At 46.2% G+C, this 14,945-nt stretch overlaps 30 pseudogenes; 23 read left to right on the top strand and 7 right to left on the bottom strand.

Moving 5' to 3' along the window:
- The first annotated feature begins 143 nt into the window (after window positions 1-143).
- Window positions 144-262, top strand: LOC148264466 (5S ribosomal RNA; annotated as a pseudogene).
- A 560-nt stretch (window positions 263-822) lies between these two features.
- On the top strand, window positions 823-940 carry LOC148264467 (5S ribosomal RNA; annotated as a pseudogene).
- A 204-nt stretch (window positions 941-1,144) lies between these two features.
- On the top strand, window positions 1,145-1,263 carry LOC148264468 (5S ribosomal RNA; annotated as a pseudogene).
- Window positions 1,264-1,472: 209 nt separating this feature from the next.
- Window positions 1,473-1,591, top strand: LOC148264469 (5S ribosomal RNA; annotated as a pseudogene).
- A 562-nt stretch (window positions 1,592-2,153) lies between these two features.
- LOC148264470 (5S ribosomal RNA) lies at window positions 2,154-2,272 on the top strand (annotated as a pseudogene).
- Window positions 2,273-3,149: 877 nt separating this feature from the next.
- Window positions 3,150-3,268, top strand: LOC148264471 (5S ribosomal RNA; annotated as a pseudogene).
- A 207-nt stretch (window positions 3,269-3,475) lies between these two features.
- On the top strand, window positions 3,476-3,594 carry LOC148264472 (5S ribosomal RNA; annotated as a pseudogene).
- A 209-nt stretch (window positions 3,595-3,803) lies between these two features.
- LOC148264473 (5S ribosomal RNA) lies at window positions 3,804-3,922 on the top strand (annotated as a pseudogene).
- A 205-nt stretch (window positions 3,923-4,127) lies between these two features.
- Window positions 4,128-4,246, top strand: LOC148264474 (5S ribosomal RNA; annotated as a pseudogene).
- Window positions 4,247-4,451: 205 nt separating this feature from the next.
- On the top strand, window positions 4,452-4,570 carry LOC148264475 (5S ribosomal RNA; annotated as a pseudogene).
- A 204-nt stretch (window positions 4,571-4,774) lies between these two features.
- Window positions 4,775-4,893, top strand: LOC148264476 (5S ribosomal RNA; annotated as a pseudogene).
- A 209-nt stretch (window positions 4,894-5,102) lies between these two features.
- LOC148264477 (5S ribosomal RNA) lies at window positions 5,103-5,221 on the top strand (annotated as a pseudogene).
- A 916-nt stretch (window positions 5,222-6,137) lies between these two features.
- Window positions 6,138-6,256, top strand: LOC148264478 (5S ribosomal RNA; annotated as a pseudogene).
- Window positions 6,257-6,838: 582 nt separating this feature from the next.
- LOC148264479 (5S ribosomal RNA) lies at window positions 6,839-6,957 on the top strand (annotated as a pseudogene).
- Window positions 6,958-7,162: 205 nt separating this feature from the next.
- On the top strand, window positions 7,163-7,281 carry LOC148264480 (5S ribosomal RNA; annotated as a pseudogene).
- Window positions 7,282-7,486: 205 nt separating this feature from the next.
- On the top strand, window positions 7,487-7,605 carry LOC148264481 (5S ribosomal RNA; annotated as a pseudogene).
- Window positions 7,606-7,810: 205 nt separating this feature from the next.
- On the top strand, window positions 7,811-7,929 carry LOC148264482 (5S ribosomal RNA; annotated as a pseudogene).
- Window positions 7,930-8,133: 204 nt separating this feature from the next.
- Window positions 8,134-8,252, top strand: LOC148264483 (5S ribosomal RNA; annotated as a pseudogene).
- A 209-nt stretch (window positions 8,253-8,461) lies between these two features.
- On the top strand, window positions 8,462-8,580 carry LOC148264484 (5S ribosomal RNA; annotated as a pseudogene).
- Window positions 8,581-9,142: 562 nt separating this feature from the next.
- LOC148264485 (5S ribosomal RNA) lies at window positions 9,143-9,261 on the top strand (annotated as a pseudogene).
- Window positions 9,262-9,820: 559 nt separating this feature from the next.
- Window positions 9,821-9,939, top strand: LOC148264486 (5S ribosomal RNA; annotated as a pseudogene).
- A 209-nt stretch (window positions 9,940-10,148) lies between these two features.
- On the top strand, window positions 10,149-10,267 carry LOC148264487 (5S ribosomal RNA; annotated as a pseudogene).
- Window positions 10,268-10,830: 563 nt separating this feature from the next.
- Window positions 10,831-10,949, top strand: LOC148264488 (5S ribosomal RNA; annotated as a pseudogene).
- Window positions 10,950-11,334: 385 nt separating this feature from the next.
- On the bottom strand, window positions 11,335-11,453 carry LOC148264489 (5S ribosomal RNA; annotated as a pseudogene).
- A 562-nt stretch (window positions 11,454-12,015) lies between these two features.
- Window positions 12,016-12,134, bottom strand: LOC148264490 (5S ribosomal RNA; annotated as a pseudogene).
- Window positions 12,135-12,362: 228 nt separating this feature from the next.
- On the bottom strand, window positions 12,363-12,480 carry LOC148264491 (5S ribosomal RNA; annotated as a pseudogene).
- Window positions 12,481-13,040: 560 nt separating this feature from the next.
- On the bottom strand, window positions 13,041-13,159 carry LOC148264492 (5S ribosomal RNA; annotated as a pseudogene).
- Window positions 13,160-13,722: 563 nt separating this feature from the next.
- Window positions 13,723-13,841, bottom strand: LOC148264493 (5S ribosomal RNA; annotated as a pseudogene).
- A 565-nt stretch (window positions 13,842-14,406) lies between these two features.
- On the bottom strand, window positions 14,407-14,525 carry LOC148264494 (5S ribosomal RNA; annotated as a pseudogene).
- A 205-nt stretch (window positions 14,526-14,730) lies between these two features.
- Window positions 14,731-14,848, bottom strand: LOC148264495 (5S ribosomal RNA; annotated as a pseudogene).
- Between the last annotated feature and the right edge of the window lie 97 nt (window positions 14,849-14,945).

A 14,945-nucleotide genomic window follows, 5' to 3' on the forward strand; every position in this document is an offset into this window, starting at 1 on the left:
CGCAAATGTGAGTCAAGAATCGGGGGCATTTTAATCGATATTAGAACGAGAATGAGAGGTGAAGTGTGAACGCACAAGGAAACAAATGACGGGAGGGGGAAGAAAGGAGATGGAGTGTATGTATTTGCAGCGCGAAATTAAACAGGTGCGATCACACCAGCACTAAAGTTCCGGATCCCATCAGAACTACGCAGTTCAGTGTGCTTGGGCGAGAGTAGTACTCGAATGGGTGACCACTTGGGAAGCCCTCGTGTTGCACCTTTTTTTTTCGGATGGGTTGTTCGACGTTAGCCGCGAATGGAATTATAAACCGCTGGTTCATTTGCAAAGGTGAGTAACGGTGTCGGGGCATATTACTTGATATTAGAACGAGAAAGAGAGATGCAGAGTGCACGCACAAGGAAACAAATCACGGGAGGGGGGATGGAAGGAGAAAGAGTGTATGTATTTGCAATGCAGAATGAAACATGAGCGATCATACCAGCACTAATGCAACGGATTCTATCACAACTCCGCAATTAAGGGTGTTTGGGCGAGAAAAGTACTCGGATGGGTGACCTCCTGCGAAGTCCTTATATTTCACCCATCTTCTTGGGAGGTCCTCGTGTTGCACCCATCTTTCTGCAGATGATTCTTTCGACGTTACGCGCGACTTGATTTATGGTCCGCAGGTTTATTCGCAAATGTGAGTCACGGCGCCGTGGCATTTTACTTGATATTAGAACGAGTATGGGAGGTGCAGTGCGCACGCACAAGGAAACAAATGACGGGAGGAGGAAGAAAGGATTAGGAGTGTATGTATTTGAAGCGCAAAATTAAACAAGTGGCATCATACCAGCACTAATGCACTGGATCCCATCAGAACTCTGCAGTTAAGTGTGCTTGGGTGAGAGTAGTACTCGGATGGGTGACCTCTTGAGAAGTCCTCGTATCGCAACCATTTTTTTTCAGATAGGTCATTCGACATTACGCGCGGCTGGAACTATAGTTCGCTGGTTTATACGCAAATATGAGTCAAGAATCAGGGGCATTTTAATTGATATTAGAACGAGAAGGAGAGGTGCAATGTGAACGCAAAAGGAAACAAATGATGGGAGGGCGGGAGGGAAGAAGGAGTGTATGTATTTTCAGCACGAAATTAAACAGGTGCGGTCACACCAGCACAAATGGACCGGATTCCATCAGAACTCCGCAGTTAAGTGTGCATTGGCGAAAGTAGTACAATGATGGGTTACCTCATGGGAAGTTCTCGTGTTGCGCCCATTTTCTTTTTTTCAGATGTGTCGTTCGACGTTACGCGCGACTTTAATTATGGTCCGCAGATTTATTCGCAAATGTGAGTCACGGCGCCGTGACATTTTACTTGATATTTGAACGAGAATGAGAGGTTTAGTGCGCACGCACAAGGAAACAAATGACGGGAGGGGGAAAAAAGGAGAAGGAGTTTATATATTTGGAGCGCAAAATTAAACAGGTGTGATCATACGAGCACTAATGCACCGGATCCCATCAGAACTCCGCAATTAAGTGTGCTTGGGCGAGAGTAGTACTCGGATGGGTGACCTCCTGGGAATTCCTTGTGTTGCACTAATTTTTTTTTCAGACGGGTCGTTCGACGTTACGCGCGACTGGAACTAGAATCCACTGGTTTATACGCAAATGTGAGTCAAGAAGAAGGGGCATTTTAATCGATATTAAAACGAGAAGGAGAGATGCAGAGTGCACGCACAAGGAAACAAATGACGGGAGGGGGGATGGAGGGAGAAAAAGTGTATGTATTTGCAGCGCAGAATGAAACATGAGCAATCATATCAGCACCAATGCAACGGATTCTATCAGAACTTCGCAAGTTAAGGGTGCTTGGGCGAGAGTAGCACTAGGATGGGTGACCTCCTGCGAAGTCCTTATATTTCACCCATTTTCTTAGGAAGTCCTCGTGTTGCACCCATTTTTTTGCAGATGATTCTTTCGACGATACGCGCGACTTGAATTATAGTCCTCAGGTTTATTCGCAAATGTGAGTCACGGCACCGTAGCATTTTACTTGATATAAGAACGAGCACGGGAGGTGCAGTGCGCACGCACAAGGAAACAAATGACGGGAGGGGGAAGAAAGGAGAAGGAGTTTATGTATTTGCAGCGCGAAATTAAACAGGTGCGATCATACCAGCACTAATGCGCCGGATCCCATCCGAACTCCGCAGTTAGGTGTGCTTGGGCGAGAGTAGTACTCGTATTGGTGACCTCCTGGGAAGTCCTCGTGTCGCACCAATTTTTTTTCAAACGGGTCGTTTGACGTTACGCGCGACTGGAAATAGGGTCCGCTGGTTTATATGCAAATGTGAGTCAAGAAGCAGGGGCATTTTAATCGATATTAGAACGAGAAGGAGAGGTGCAGTGTGAACGCACAAGGAAACAATTGATGGGAGGGGGAGGGAAGGAGAAGGAGTGTATGTATTTTCAGCACGAAATGAAACAGGTGCGATCATACCAGCACTAATGCAACGGATTCTATCAGAACTCCGTAGGTAAGGGTGCTTGGGCGAGAGTAGCACTAGCATGGGTTACCTCCTGCGAAGTCCTTATATTTCACCCATTTTCTTGTGAAGTCCTCGTGTTGCACCCATTTTTTTGCAGATGATTCTTTCGACGTTACGCGCGACTTGAATTATGGTCCTCAGGTTTATTCGCAAATGTGAGTCACGGCACTGTAGCATTTTACTTAATATTAGAACTTGAACGGGAGATGTAGTGCGCACGCACAAGGAAACAAATGACGGGAGGAGGAAGAAAGGGGAATGTGTTTATTAATTTGCAGCGCGAAATTAAATAGGTGCGATCATACCACCACTAATGCACCGGATCCTATCAGAACTCCGCAGTTAAGTGTTCTTGGGCGAGATTAGTACTCGGATGGGTGAGATTACTACTCGTGTCGCACCAATTTTTTTTCAGACGGGTCGTTCGACGTTACGTGCGTCTGGAACTAGGGTCCGCTGGTTTATACACAAATATGAGTCAAGAAGGAGAGGCATTTTAATCGATATTAGAACGAGAATGAGAGGTGAAGTGTGAACGCACAAGGAAACAAATGACGGGAGGGGGAAGAAAGGAGAAGGAGTGTATGTATTTGCAGCGCAAAATTAAACAGGTGCGATCATACCAGCACTAAAGATCCGGATCCCATCAGAATTTCGCAGTTAAGTATGCTTGGGCGAGAGTAGTACTCGGATGGGTGTCCACCTGGGAAGCACTCGTGTTGCATTTATTTTTTTTTCGGATGGGTTGTTCGACGTTACGCGCGAGTGGAATTATAAACCGCTGGTTCATTTGCAAAGGTGAGTCACGGTGTCGGGGCATATTACTTGATATTAGAACGAGAAAGAGAGATGCAGAGTGCACGCACAAGGAAACAAATGACGGGAGAGGGGATGGAAGGAGAAAGAGTGTATGTATTTGCAGTGCAGAATGAAACATGAGGGATCATACCAGCACTAATGCACCGGATCCCATCAGAATTCTGCAGTTAAGTGTGCTTGGGAGAGAGTAGTACTCGGATGGGTGACCTCCTGGGAAGTCCTCTTGTCGCACTAATTTTTTTTTTTTCAGACAGGTTGTTCGACGTTACGCGCGACTGGAACTAGAGTCCGCTGGTTTATACGCAAATGTGAGTCAACAAGCAGGGGCATTTTAATCGATATTAGAACGAGAATGAGAGCTGAAGTGTGAACGCACAAGGAAACAAATGACGGGAGGGGGAAGAAAGGAGAAGGAGTGTATGTATTTGCAGCGCGAAATTAAACAGGTGCGATCTTACCAGCACTAAAGCCTCGGATCCCATCAGAACTCCGCAGTTAGGTGTGCTTGGGCGAGAGTAGTACTCGGATGGGTGACCACTTGGGAAGCCCTCGTCTTGCACCTATTTTTTTTCGGATGGGTTGTTCGACGTTAGGCGCGAATGGAATTATAAACCGCTGGTTCATTTGCAAAGGTCAGTCACGGTACCGGGGCATATTACTTGATATTAGAACGAGAAAGAGAGATGCAGAGTGCACGCACAAGGAAACAAATGACGGGAGGGGGAAGAAAGGAGAAGGAGTTTATGTATTTGCAGCGCGAAATTAATCAGGTTCGATCATACCAGCACTAATGCAACAGATCCCATCATAACTCCGCAGTTAAGTGTGCTTGGGCGAGAGTAGTACTCGGATGGGTGACCACTTGGGAAGTCCTCGTGTTGCACCCATTTTTTTGCAGATGATTCTTTCAACGTTACGTGCGACTTGAATTATAGTCCTCAGGTTTATTCGCAAATATGAGTCACAGCGGTGTAGCATTTTACTTGATATTAGAACGAGAATGGGAGGTGCAGTGCGCACGCACAAGGAAACAAATGATGGGAGGGGGAAGAAAGGGGAATGAGTTTATGTATTTGCAGCGCAAAATTAAACAGGTGCGATCATGCCAGCACTAATACACCAGATCCCATCAGAACTCCGCAGTGAAGTGTGCTTGGGCGAGAGTAGTACTCGGATGTGTGACCTCTTGGGAAGTCCTCGTATCGCAACAATTTTTTTTCAGAGGGGTCGTTCGACGTTACGTGCGATTGGAACTATAGTCCGCGGGTTTATACGCAAATGTGAGTCAAGAATCAGGGGCATTTTAATCGATATTAGAATGAGAAGGAGAGGTGCAGTGTGAACGCACAAGGAAACAAATGATGGGAGGGGGGTAGGGAAGAAGGAGTGCATGTATTTTCAGCACGAAATTAAACAGATGCGGTCACACCAGCACAAATGCACCGGATCCCATCAGAACTCCGCAGTTAAGTGTGCTTTGGCGAAAGTAGTACAATGATGGGTTACCTCATGGGAAGTTCTCGTGTTGCACCCATTTTCTTTTTTTCAAATGTGTCGTTCGACGTTACGCGCGACTTTAATTATGGTCCGCAGATTTATTCGCAAATGTGAGTCACGGCGCCGTGGTATTTTACTTGATATTTGAACTAGAACGTGAGGTGCAGTGTGCACGCACAAGGAAACAAATGACGGGAGGGGGAAGAAAGGAGAAGGAGTTTATGTATTTGCAGCGCGAAATTAGAAATGTGCGATCATACTAGCACTAATGCACCGGATCCCATTAGAACTCCGCAGTTAAGTGTGATTCGGCGAGAGTAATACTCTGATGGGTGACCTCCTGGGAAGTTCTCGTGTCGCACAAATTTTTTTTTTCAGACCGGTCGTTCGACGTTGTGCGCGACTGCAACTAGGGTCCACTGGTTTATAGGCAAATGTGAGTCAAGAAGCAGGGGCATTTTAATCGATATTAGAACGAGAAAGAGAGATCCAGAGTGCACGCACAAGGAAACAAATGACGGGAGGGGGAGGGAAGGAGAAAGAGTGTATGTATTTTCAGCACGAAATGAAACAGGTGCGATCATACCAGCACTAATGCATCGGATTCTATCAGAACTCCATAGGTAAGGGTGCTTGGGCGAGAGTAGTACTAGCATGGGTTACCTCCTGCGAAGTCCTTATATTTCATCCATTTTCTTGTAAAGTTCTCGTGTTGCACCCATTTTTTTGCAGATGATTCTTTTGACGTTATGCGCGACTTGAATTATGGTCCTCAGGTATATTCGCAAATGTGAGTCAAGAAGTAGGGGCATTTTAATCGATATTAGAACGAGAAGGAGAGGTGCAGTGTGAACGTACAAGGAAACAATTGACGGGAGGGGGGATGGAGGGAGAAAAAGTGTATGTATATGCAGCGCAGAATGAAACAGGAGCAATCATACCAGCACCAATGCAATGGATTCTATCAGAACTCCACAAGTTAAGGGTGCTTGGGCGAGAGTAGCTCTAGGATGGTGACCTCCTGCGAAGTCCTTATATTTCACCCATTTTCTTATGAAGTCCTCGTGTTGTACCTTTTTTTTTGCAGATGATTCTTTCGACGATACGCGCGACTTGAATTATGGTCCACAGGTTTATTCGCAAATGTGAGTCACGGCACCGTAGCATTTTACTTGACATTAGAACGAGCACGGGAGGTGAAGTGCGCACTCACAAGGAAACAAATGATGGGAGGGGGAAGAAAGGAGAAGGAGTATATGTATTTCCAGCGCAAAATTAAACGGGTGCGATCATACCAGCATTAATGCACCGGATCCTATCAGAACTCCGCAGTTAAGTGTGCTTGGGCGAGAGTAGTACTCGGATGGGTGACCTCCTGCGAAGTTCTCGTGTCGCACGAATTTATTTTCAGACGGGTCGTTCGACGTTACGCGCGACTGGAACTAGGGTCCTCTGGTTTATACGCAAATGTGAGTCAAGAAGTAGAGGCATTTTAATCGATATTAGAACGAGAAGGAGAGATGCAGAGTGCACACACAAGGAAACAAATGACGGGAGGGGGGATGGAGGGAGAAAAAGTGGGGATGGAGGGAGAAAAAGTGTATGTATTTGCAGCGCAGAATGAAACATGAGCAATCATACCAGCACCAATGCAACGGATTCTATCAGAACTCCGCAAGTTAAGGGTGCTTGGGCGAGAGTAGCACTAGGATGGGTGACCTCCTGCGAAGTCCTTATATTTCACCCATTTTCTTAGGAAGTCCTCGTGTTGCACCCATTTTTTTGCAGATGATTCTTTCGACGATACGCGCGACTTGAATTATGGTCCTCAGGTTTATTCGCAAATGTGAGTCACGGTACTGTAGCATTTTACATGATATTAGAACGAGCACAGGAGGTGCAGTGCGCACGCACAAGGAAACAAATGACGGGAGGGGGAAGAAAGGAGAAGGAGTATATGTATTTGCAGCGCAAAATTAAACAGGTGCGATCATACCAGCATTAATGCAGCGGATCCCATCAGAACTCCGCAGTTAAGTGTGCTTGGGCGAGAGTAGTACTCGGATGGGTGACCTCCTGGGAAGTCCTCGTGTCGCACAAATTTATTTTCAGACGGGTCGTTCGACGTTACGCGCGACTGGAACTAGGGTCCGCTGGTTTATACTCAAATGTGAGTCAAGAAGCATGGGCATTTTAATCGATATTAGAACGAGAATGAGAGCTGAAGTGTGAACGCACAAGGAAACAAATGACAGGAGGGGGAAGAAAGGAGAAGGAGTGTATGTTTTCGTAGCGGGAAATTAAACAGGTGCGATCTTACCAGCACTAAAGCCTCGGATCCCATCAGAACTCCGCAGTTAGGTGTGCTTGGGCGAGAGTAGTACTCGGATGGGTGACCACTTGGGAAGCCCTCGTGTTGCACCTATTTTTTTTCGGATGGGTTGTTCGACGTTAGGCACGAATGGAATTATAAACCGCTGGTTCATTTGCAAAGGTCAGTCACGGTACCGGGGCATATTACTTGATATTAGAACAAGAAAGAGAGATGCAGAGTGCACGCACAAGGAAACAAATGACAGGAGGGGGAAGAAAGGAGAAGGAGTTTATGTATTTGCAGCGCGAAATTAATCAAGTTCGATCATACCAACACTAATGCAACAGATCCCATCATAACTCCGCAGTTAAGTGTGCTTGGGCGAGAGTAGTACTCGGATGGGTGACCACTTGGGAAGTCCTCGTGTTGCACCCATTTTTTTGTAGATGATTCTTTCAACGTTACGTGCGACTTGAAATATGGTCCTCAGGTTTATTCGCAAATATGAGTCACAGCGGTGTAGCATTTTACTTGATATTAGAACGAGAATGGGAGGTGCAGTGCGCACGCACAAGGAAACAAATGACGTGAGGGGGAAGAAAGGGGAATGAGTTTATGTATTTGCAGCTCAAAATTAAGCAGGTGCGATCATACCAGCACTAATGCACCGGATCCCATCAGAACTCCGCAGTGAAGTGTGCTTGGGCGAGAGTAGTACTCGGATGTGTGACCTCTTGGGAAGTCCTCGTGTGGCAACAATTTTTTTTCAGAGGGGTCGTTCGACATTACGCGCGACTGGAACTATGGTCCGCTGGTTTATACGCAAATGTGAGTCAAGAATCAGGGGCATTTTAATCGATATTAGAATGAGAAGGAGAGGTGCAGTGTGAACGCACAAGGAAACAAATGATGGGAGGGGGGTAGGGAAGAAGGAGTGTATGTATTTTCAGCACGAAATTAAACAGGTGCGGTCACACCAGCACAAATGCACCGGATCCCATCAGAACTCCGCAGTTAAGTGTGCTTTGGCGAAAGTAGTACAAAGATGGGTTACCTCCTGGGAAGTTCCCGTGTCGCACCCATTTTCTTTTTTTCAGATGTGCCGTTCGACGTTACACGCGAATTTAATTATGGTCCGCAGATTTATTCGCAAATGTGAGTCACGGCGTCGTGGCATTTTACTTGATATTTGAACGAGAACGAGAGGTGCAGTGCGCACGCACAAGGAAACAAATGACGGGAGGGGGAAGAAAGGAGAAGGAGTTTATATATTTGCTGCGCGAAATTAAACAGGTGCGATCATACCAGCACTAATGCACCGGATACCATCAGAACTTCGCAGTTAAGTGTGCTTGTGCGAGAGTAGTACTCAGATGGGTGACCTTTTGGGAAGTCCTCGTGTTGCACTAATTTTTTTTTCAGACGGGTCGTTCGACGTTACGCGCGACTGGAACTAGGGTCCATTGGTTTATACGCAAATGTGAGTCAAGAAGCAGGGGCATTTTAATCGATATTAGAACGAGAAGGAGAGATGCAGAGTGGACGCACAAGGAAACAAATGACGGGAGGGGGGATGGAGGGAGAAAAAGTGTATGTATTTGCAGCGCAGAATGAAATATGGGCAATAATACCAGCACCAATGCAACGGATTCTATCAGAACTCCGCAAGTTAAGGGTGCTTGGGCGAGAGTAGCACTAAGATGGGTGACCTCCTGCGAAGTCCTTATATTTCACCCATTTTCTTAGGAAGTCCTCGTGTTGCACTCATTTTTTTGCAGATGATTCTTTCGACGATACGCGCGACTTGAATTATGGTCCTCAGGTTTATTCGCAAATGTGAGTCATGGCACCGTAGCATTTTACTTTATATTAGAACGAGCACGAGAGGTGCAATGCGCACACACAAGGAAACAAATGATGGGAGGGGGAAGAAAGGAGAAGGAGTTTATGTATTTACAGCGCGGAATTAAACGGGTGCGATCATACCAGCACTCATGCACCAGATCCCATCAGAACTCCGCAGTTAAGTGTGTTTTGGCGAGAGTAGTACTCGGATTGCTGACCTCCTGGGAAGTCTTCATGTCGCACCAATTTTTTTCAGACGGGTCGTTCGACGTTACGCGCGACTGGAACTAGGGTCCGCTGGTTTATACGCAAACGTGAGTCAAGAAACAGGGGCATTTTAATCGATATTAGAACGAGAAGGAGAGGTGCAGTGTGATCGCACAAGGAAACAATTGATGGGAGGGGGAGGGAAGGAGAAGGAGTGTATGTATTTTGAGCACGAAATGAAACAGGTGTGATCATACCAGCACTAATGCAACGGATTCTATCAGAACTCCGTAGGTAAGGGTGCTTGGGCGAGAGTAGTACTAGCATGGGTTACCTCCTGCGAAGTCCTTATATTTCAACCATTTTCTTCTGAAGTCCTTGCGTTGCACCCATTTTTTTTGCAGACGATTCTTTCGACGTTACGCGCGACTTGAATTATGGTCCTCAGGTTTATTCGCAAATGTGAGTCACGGCGTCGTGGCATTTTACTTGATATTAGAACGAGAACGGGAGGTGTAGTGCGCACGCACAAGGAAACAAATGACGGGAGGGGGAAGAAAGGGGAATGAGTGTATGTATTTGCAGCGCAAAATTAAACAGGTGCGATCATACAATCACAAATGCGCCGGATCCCATCAGAACTCCGCAGTTAAGTGTGCTTTAGCGAAAGTAGTACAATGATGGGTTACCTCGTGGGAACTTCTCGTGTTGCACCCATTTTCTTTTTTTCAGATGTTCAGTTCGACGTTACGCGCGACTTTAATTTTGGTCCGCAGATTTATTCGCAAATGTGAGTCACGGCGTTGTGGCATTTTACTTGATATTTAAACGAGAACGAGAGGTGCAGTGTGCACGCACAAGGAAACAAAAGACGGGAGGGGGAAGAAAGGAGAAGGAGTTTATGTATTTGCAGCGCAAAATTAAACAGGTGCGATCATACCAGCACTAATTCACCGGATCCCATCAGAACTCCGCAGTTAAGTGTGTTTGGGCGAGAGTAGTACTCGGATGGGTGACCTCTTGGGAAGTCCTCGTGCCGCATTAATTTTTTTTTTCAGACGGGTCGTTCAACGTTACGCGCGAATGGAACTAGGGTCCTCTGGTTTATACGCAAATGTGAGTCAAGAAGTAGGGGCATTTTAATCGATATTAGAACGAGAAAGAGAGATGCAGAGTGCACGTACAAGGAAACAAATGACGGGAGGGGGGATGGAGGGAGAAAAAGTGTATGTATTTGCAGCGCAGAATGAAACAGGAGCAATCATACCAGCACCAATGCAACGGATTCTATCAAAACTCTGCAAGTTAAGGGTGCTTGGGCGAGAGTAGCACTAGGATGGGTGACTTCCTGCGAAGTCCTTATATTTCACCCATTTTCTTAGGAAGTCCTCGTGTTGTACCTTTTTTTTTGCAGATGATTCTTTCGACGATACGCGCGACTTAAATTATGGTCCACAGGTTTATTCGCAAATGTGAGTCACGGCACCGTAGCATTTTACTTGACATTAGAACGAGCACGGGAGGTGAAGTGCGCACGCACAAGGAAACAAATGACGGGAGGGGGAAGAAAGGAGAAGGAGTTTATGTATTTGCAGCGCGAAATAAAACGGGTGCGATCATACCAGCACTAATGCACCAGATCCCATCAGAACTCCGCAGTTAAGTGAGTTTGGGCGAGAGTAGTGCTCGGATGGGTGACCTCCTGGGAAGTCCTTATATTTCACCCATTTTCAAGTCGCGCGTATCGTCGAAAGAATAATCTGCAACACGAGGACTTCACAAGAAAATGGGTGAAATATAAGGACTTCGCATGAGGTAACCCATGCTAGTACTACTCTCGCCCAAGCACCCTTACTAACGGAGTTCTGATAGAATCCGTTGCATTAGTGCTGGTATGATCGCACCTGTTTCATTTCGTGCTAAAAATACATACACTCCTTCTCCTTCCCTCCCCCTCCCATCAATTGTTTCCTTGTGCGTTCACACTGCATCTCTCCTTCTCGTTCTAATATCGATTAAAAATGCCCCTGCTTCTTGACTCACATTCGCGTATAAACCAGCGGACCCAAGTTCCAGTCGCGCTTAACGTTGAACGACCCGTCAAAAAAAAAATTGGTGCGACACGAGGACTTCCCAAGAGATCACCCATCCGAGTACTACTCGCTGCCAAGCACACTTAACTGCGGAGTTCTGATGGGATCCGATGCATTAGTGCTAGTATGATCGCACCCGTTTAATTTCGCGCTGCAAATACATAAACTCCTTCTCCTTTCTTCCCCCTCCCGTCATTTGTTTCCTTATGCGTGCGCACTGCACCAACTGTGCTCGTTCTAATATCAAGTAAAATGCTACGGTGCCGTGACTCACATTTGCGAATAAATCTGAGGACCATAATTCAAGTCGCGCGTATCGTCGAAAGAATAATCTGCAAAAAAATGGGTGCAACACGAGGACTTCCTAAGAAAATGGGTGAAATATAAGGACTTCGCTGGAGGTCACCCATCCGAGTACTACTCTCGCCCAAGCACACTTAACTGCGAAGTTCTGATAAGATCCGGTGAGTTAGTGCTGGTATGATCGCACATGTTTAATTTCGCACTGCAAATACATAAACTCCTTCTCCTTTCTTCCCCCTCCCGTCATTTGTTTCCTTGTGCGTGCGCACTGCACCTCTCGTTTTCGTTCAAATATGAAGTAAAATGCCACGGCGCCGTGACTCACATTTGCGAATAAATCTGCGGACCATAATTAAAGTCGCGCGTAACGTCGAACGACACATCTGAAAAAAAAAAATGGGTGCAACACGAGAACTTCCCAGGAGGTAACCCATCATTGTACTACTTTCGCCAAAGCACACTTAACTGCGGAGTTCTGATGGGATCCGGTGCATTTGTGCTGGTGTGACCGCACCTGTTTAATTTCGTGCTGAAAATACATACACTCCTTCTTCCCTACACCCCTCCCATCATTTGTTTCCTTGTGCGTTCACACTGCACCTCTCCTTCTCGTTTTAATATCGATTAAAATGCCCCTGATTCTTGACACACATTTGCGTATGATTCTTGACACACATTTGCGTATAAACCAGCAGACCATAGTTTCAGTCGCGCGTAACGTCGAACGACCCATCTGAAAAAAAATTGTTGCGATACGAGGACTTCCCAAGAGGTCACCCATCCGAGTACTACTCTCGCCCAAGCACGCTTAACTGCAGAGTTCTGATGGGATCCAGTGCATTAGTGCTGGTATGATGCCACTTGTTTAATTTTGCGCTTCAAATACATACACTCCTTCTCTTTTCTTCCTCCTCCTGTCATTTGTTTCCTTGTGCGTGCGCACTGCACCTCCCGTTCTCGTTCTAATATCAAGTAAAATGCTACAGCGCCGTGACTCACATTTGCGAATAAACCTGAGGACCATAATTAAAGTCGCGCGTAACGTCGAAAGAATCATCTGTAAAAAAATGGGTGCAACACGAGGACTTCACAAGAAAATGGGTGAAATATAAAGACTTCGCAGGAGGTAACCCATGCTAGTACTACTCTCGCCCAAGCACCCTTACCTACGGAGTTCTGATAGAATCCTTTGCATTAGTGCTGGTATGATCGCACCTGTTTCATTTCGTGCTTAAAATACATACACTCCTTCTCCTTCCCTCCCCATCCAATCAATTGTTTCCTTGTGCGTTCACACTGCACCTCTCCTTCTCATTCTAATATCGATTAAAATGCCCCTGCTTTTTGACTCACATTTGTGTATAAACCAACGGACCCTAGTTCCAGTCGCGCGTAACGTCGAACGACCCGTCTGAAAAAAAATTAGTGCGACACGAGGACTTACAAGGAGGTCACCCATCCGAGTACTACTCTCGCCCAAGCGCACTTAACTGCGGAGTTCTGATGGGATCCGGTGCATTAGTGCTGGTATGATCGCACCCGTTTAATTCCGAGTTGCAAATATATAAACTCCTTCTCCTTTCTTCCCCCTCCCGTTATTTGTTTCCTTGTGCGTGCGCACTGCACCTCTCATCCTCGTTCAAATATCAAGTAAAATGCCACGGCGGCGTGACTCACATTTGCGAATAAATCTGCGGACCATAATTAAAGTCGCGCGTAACTTCAAACGGCACAACTGAAAAAAAGAAAATGGGTACAAAACGAGGATTTCACAAGAAAATGGGTGAAATATAAGGACTTCGCAGGAGGTAACCCATGCTAGTACTACTCTCGCCTAAGCACCCTTACCTACGGAGTTCTGATAGAATCTGTTACATTAGTGCTGGTATGATCGCACTTTTTTCATTTCGTGCTGAAAATACATACACTCCTTCTCCTTCCCTCCCCCTCCCATCAATTGTTTCCTTGTGCGCTCACACTGCACCTCTCCTTCTCGTTCTAATATCGATTAAAATGCCCCTACTTCTTGACTCACAATTGCGTATAAACCAGCGGACCCTAGTTCCAGTCCCGCGTAACGTCGAACGATCCGTCTAAAAAAAAATTGGTACGACACGAGGACTTCCCAAGAGGTCACCCATCCGAGTACTACTCTCGCCCAAGCACACTTAACTGCGGAGTTCTAATGGGATCCAGTGCATTAGTGCTGGTATGATCGCACCCATTTAATTTTGCGCTGCAAATACATAAACTCCTTCTTCTTTCTTCCCCCTGCCATCATTTGTTTCCTTGTGCGTGCGCACTGCACCTCCCGTGCTCGTTCTAATATCAAGTAAAATGCTACGGTGCCGTGACTCACATTTGCGAATAAACCTGAGGACCATAATTCAAGTCGCGCGTATCGTCGAAAGAATCATCTGCAGAAAAATAGGTGCAACGCGAGGACTTCCTAAGAAAATGGATGAAATATAAGGACTTCGCAGGAGGTCACCCATCCTAGTGCTACTCTCGCCCAAGCACCCTTAACTTGCGGAGTGGTGATAGAATCCGTTGCATTGGTGCTGGTATGATTGCTCATGTTTCATTCTGTGCTGAAAATACATACACTTTTTCTCCCTCCATCTCCCCTCCCGTCATTTGTTTCCTTGTGCGTGCACTCTGCATATCTCCTTCTCGTTAAAATATCGATTAAAATGCCCCTGCTTCTTTACTCACATTTGCGAATAAATCTGCGGACCATAATTAAAGTCGCGCGTAACGTCGAACGGCACATCTGAAAAAAAGAAAATGGGTGCAACACGAGAACTTCCCAGGAGGTAACCCATCATTGTACTACTTTTGCCAAAGCACACTTAACTGCGGAGTTCTGATGGGATCCGGTGCATTTGTGCTGGTGTGACCGCACCTATTTGATCTTGTGCTGAAAATACATACACTCCTTCTTCCCTCCCCCCCTCCCATCATTTGTTTCCTTGTGCGTTCACACTGCACCTCTCCTTCTCGTTCTAATATCGATTAAAATGCCCCTGCTTCTTGACTCAAATTTGCGTATAAACCAGTGGACCCTAGTTCTAATCGCGCGTAACGTCGAACGACCTGTCTGAAAAAAAAATTAGTGCGACACGAGGACTTCCCAAGAGGTCACCATCCGAGTACTACTCTTGCCCAAGCACACTTAACTGAGGAGTTCTGATGGGATCCGGTGCATTAGTGCTGGTATGATCGCATCTGTTTAATTTTGCGCTGCAAATACATAAACTCCTCCTCCTTTCTTCCCCCTCCCGTCATTTGTTTCCTTGTGCGTGTGCACTGCACCTCTCGTTGTCG

This window comes from Carica papaya, chromosome 5 (genome assembly GCF_054855325.1).
Source record: "Carica papaya isolate Zhongbai chromosome 5, ASM5485532v1, whole genome shotgun sequence".
In the NCBI taxonomy this organism is placed as follows: Eukaryota; Viridiplantae; Streptophyta; class Magnoliopsida; order Brassicales; family Caricaceae; genus Carica; species Carica papaya.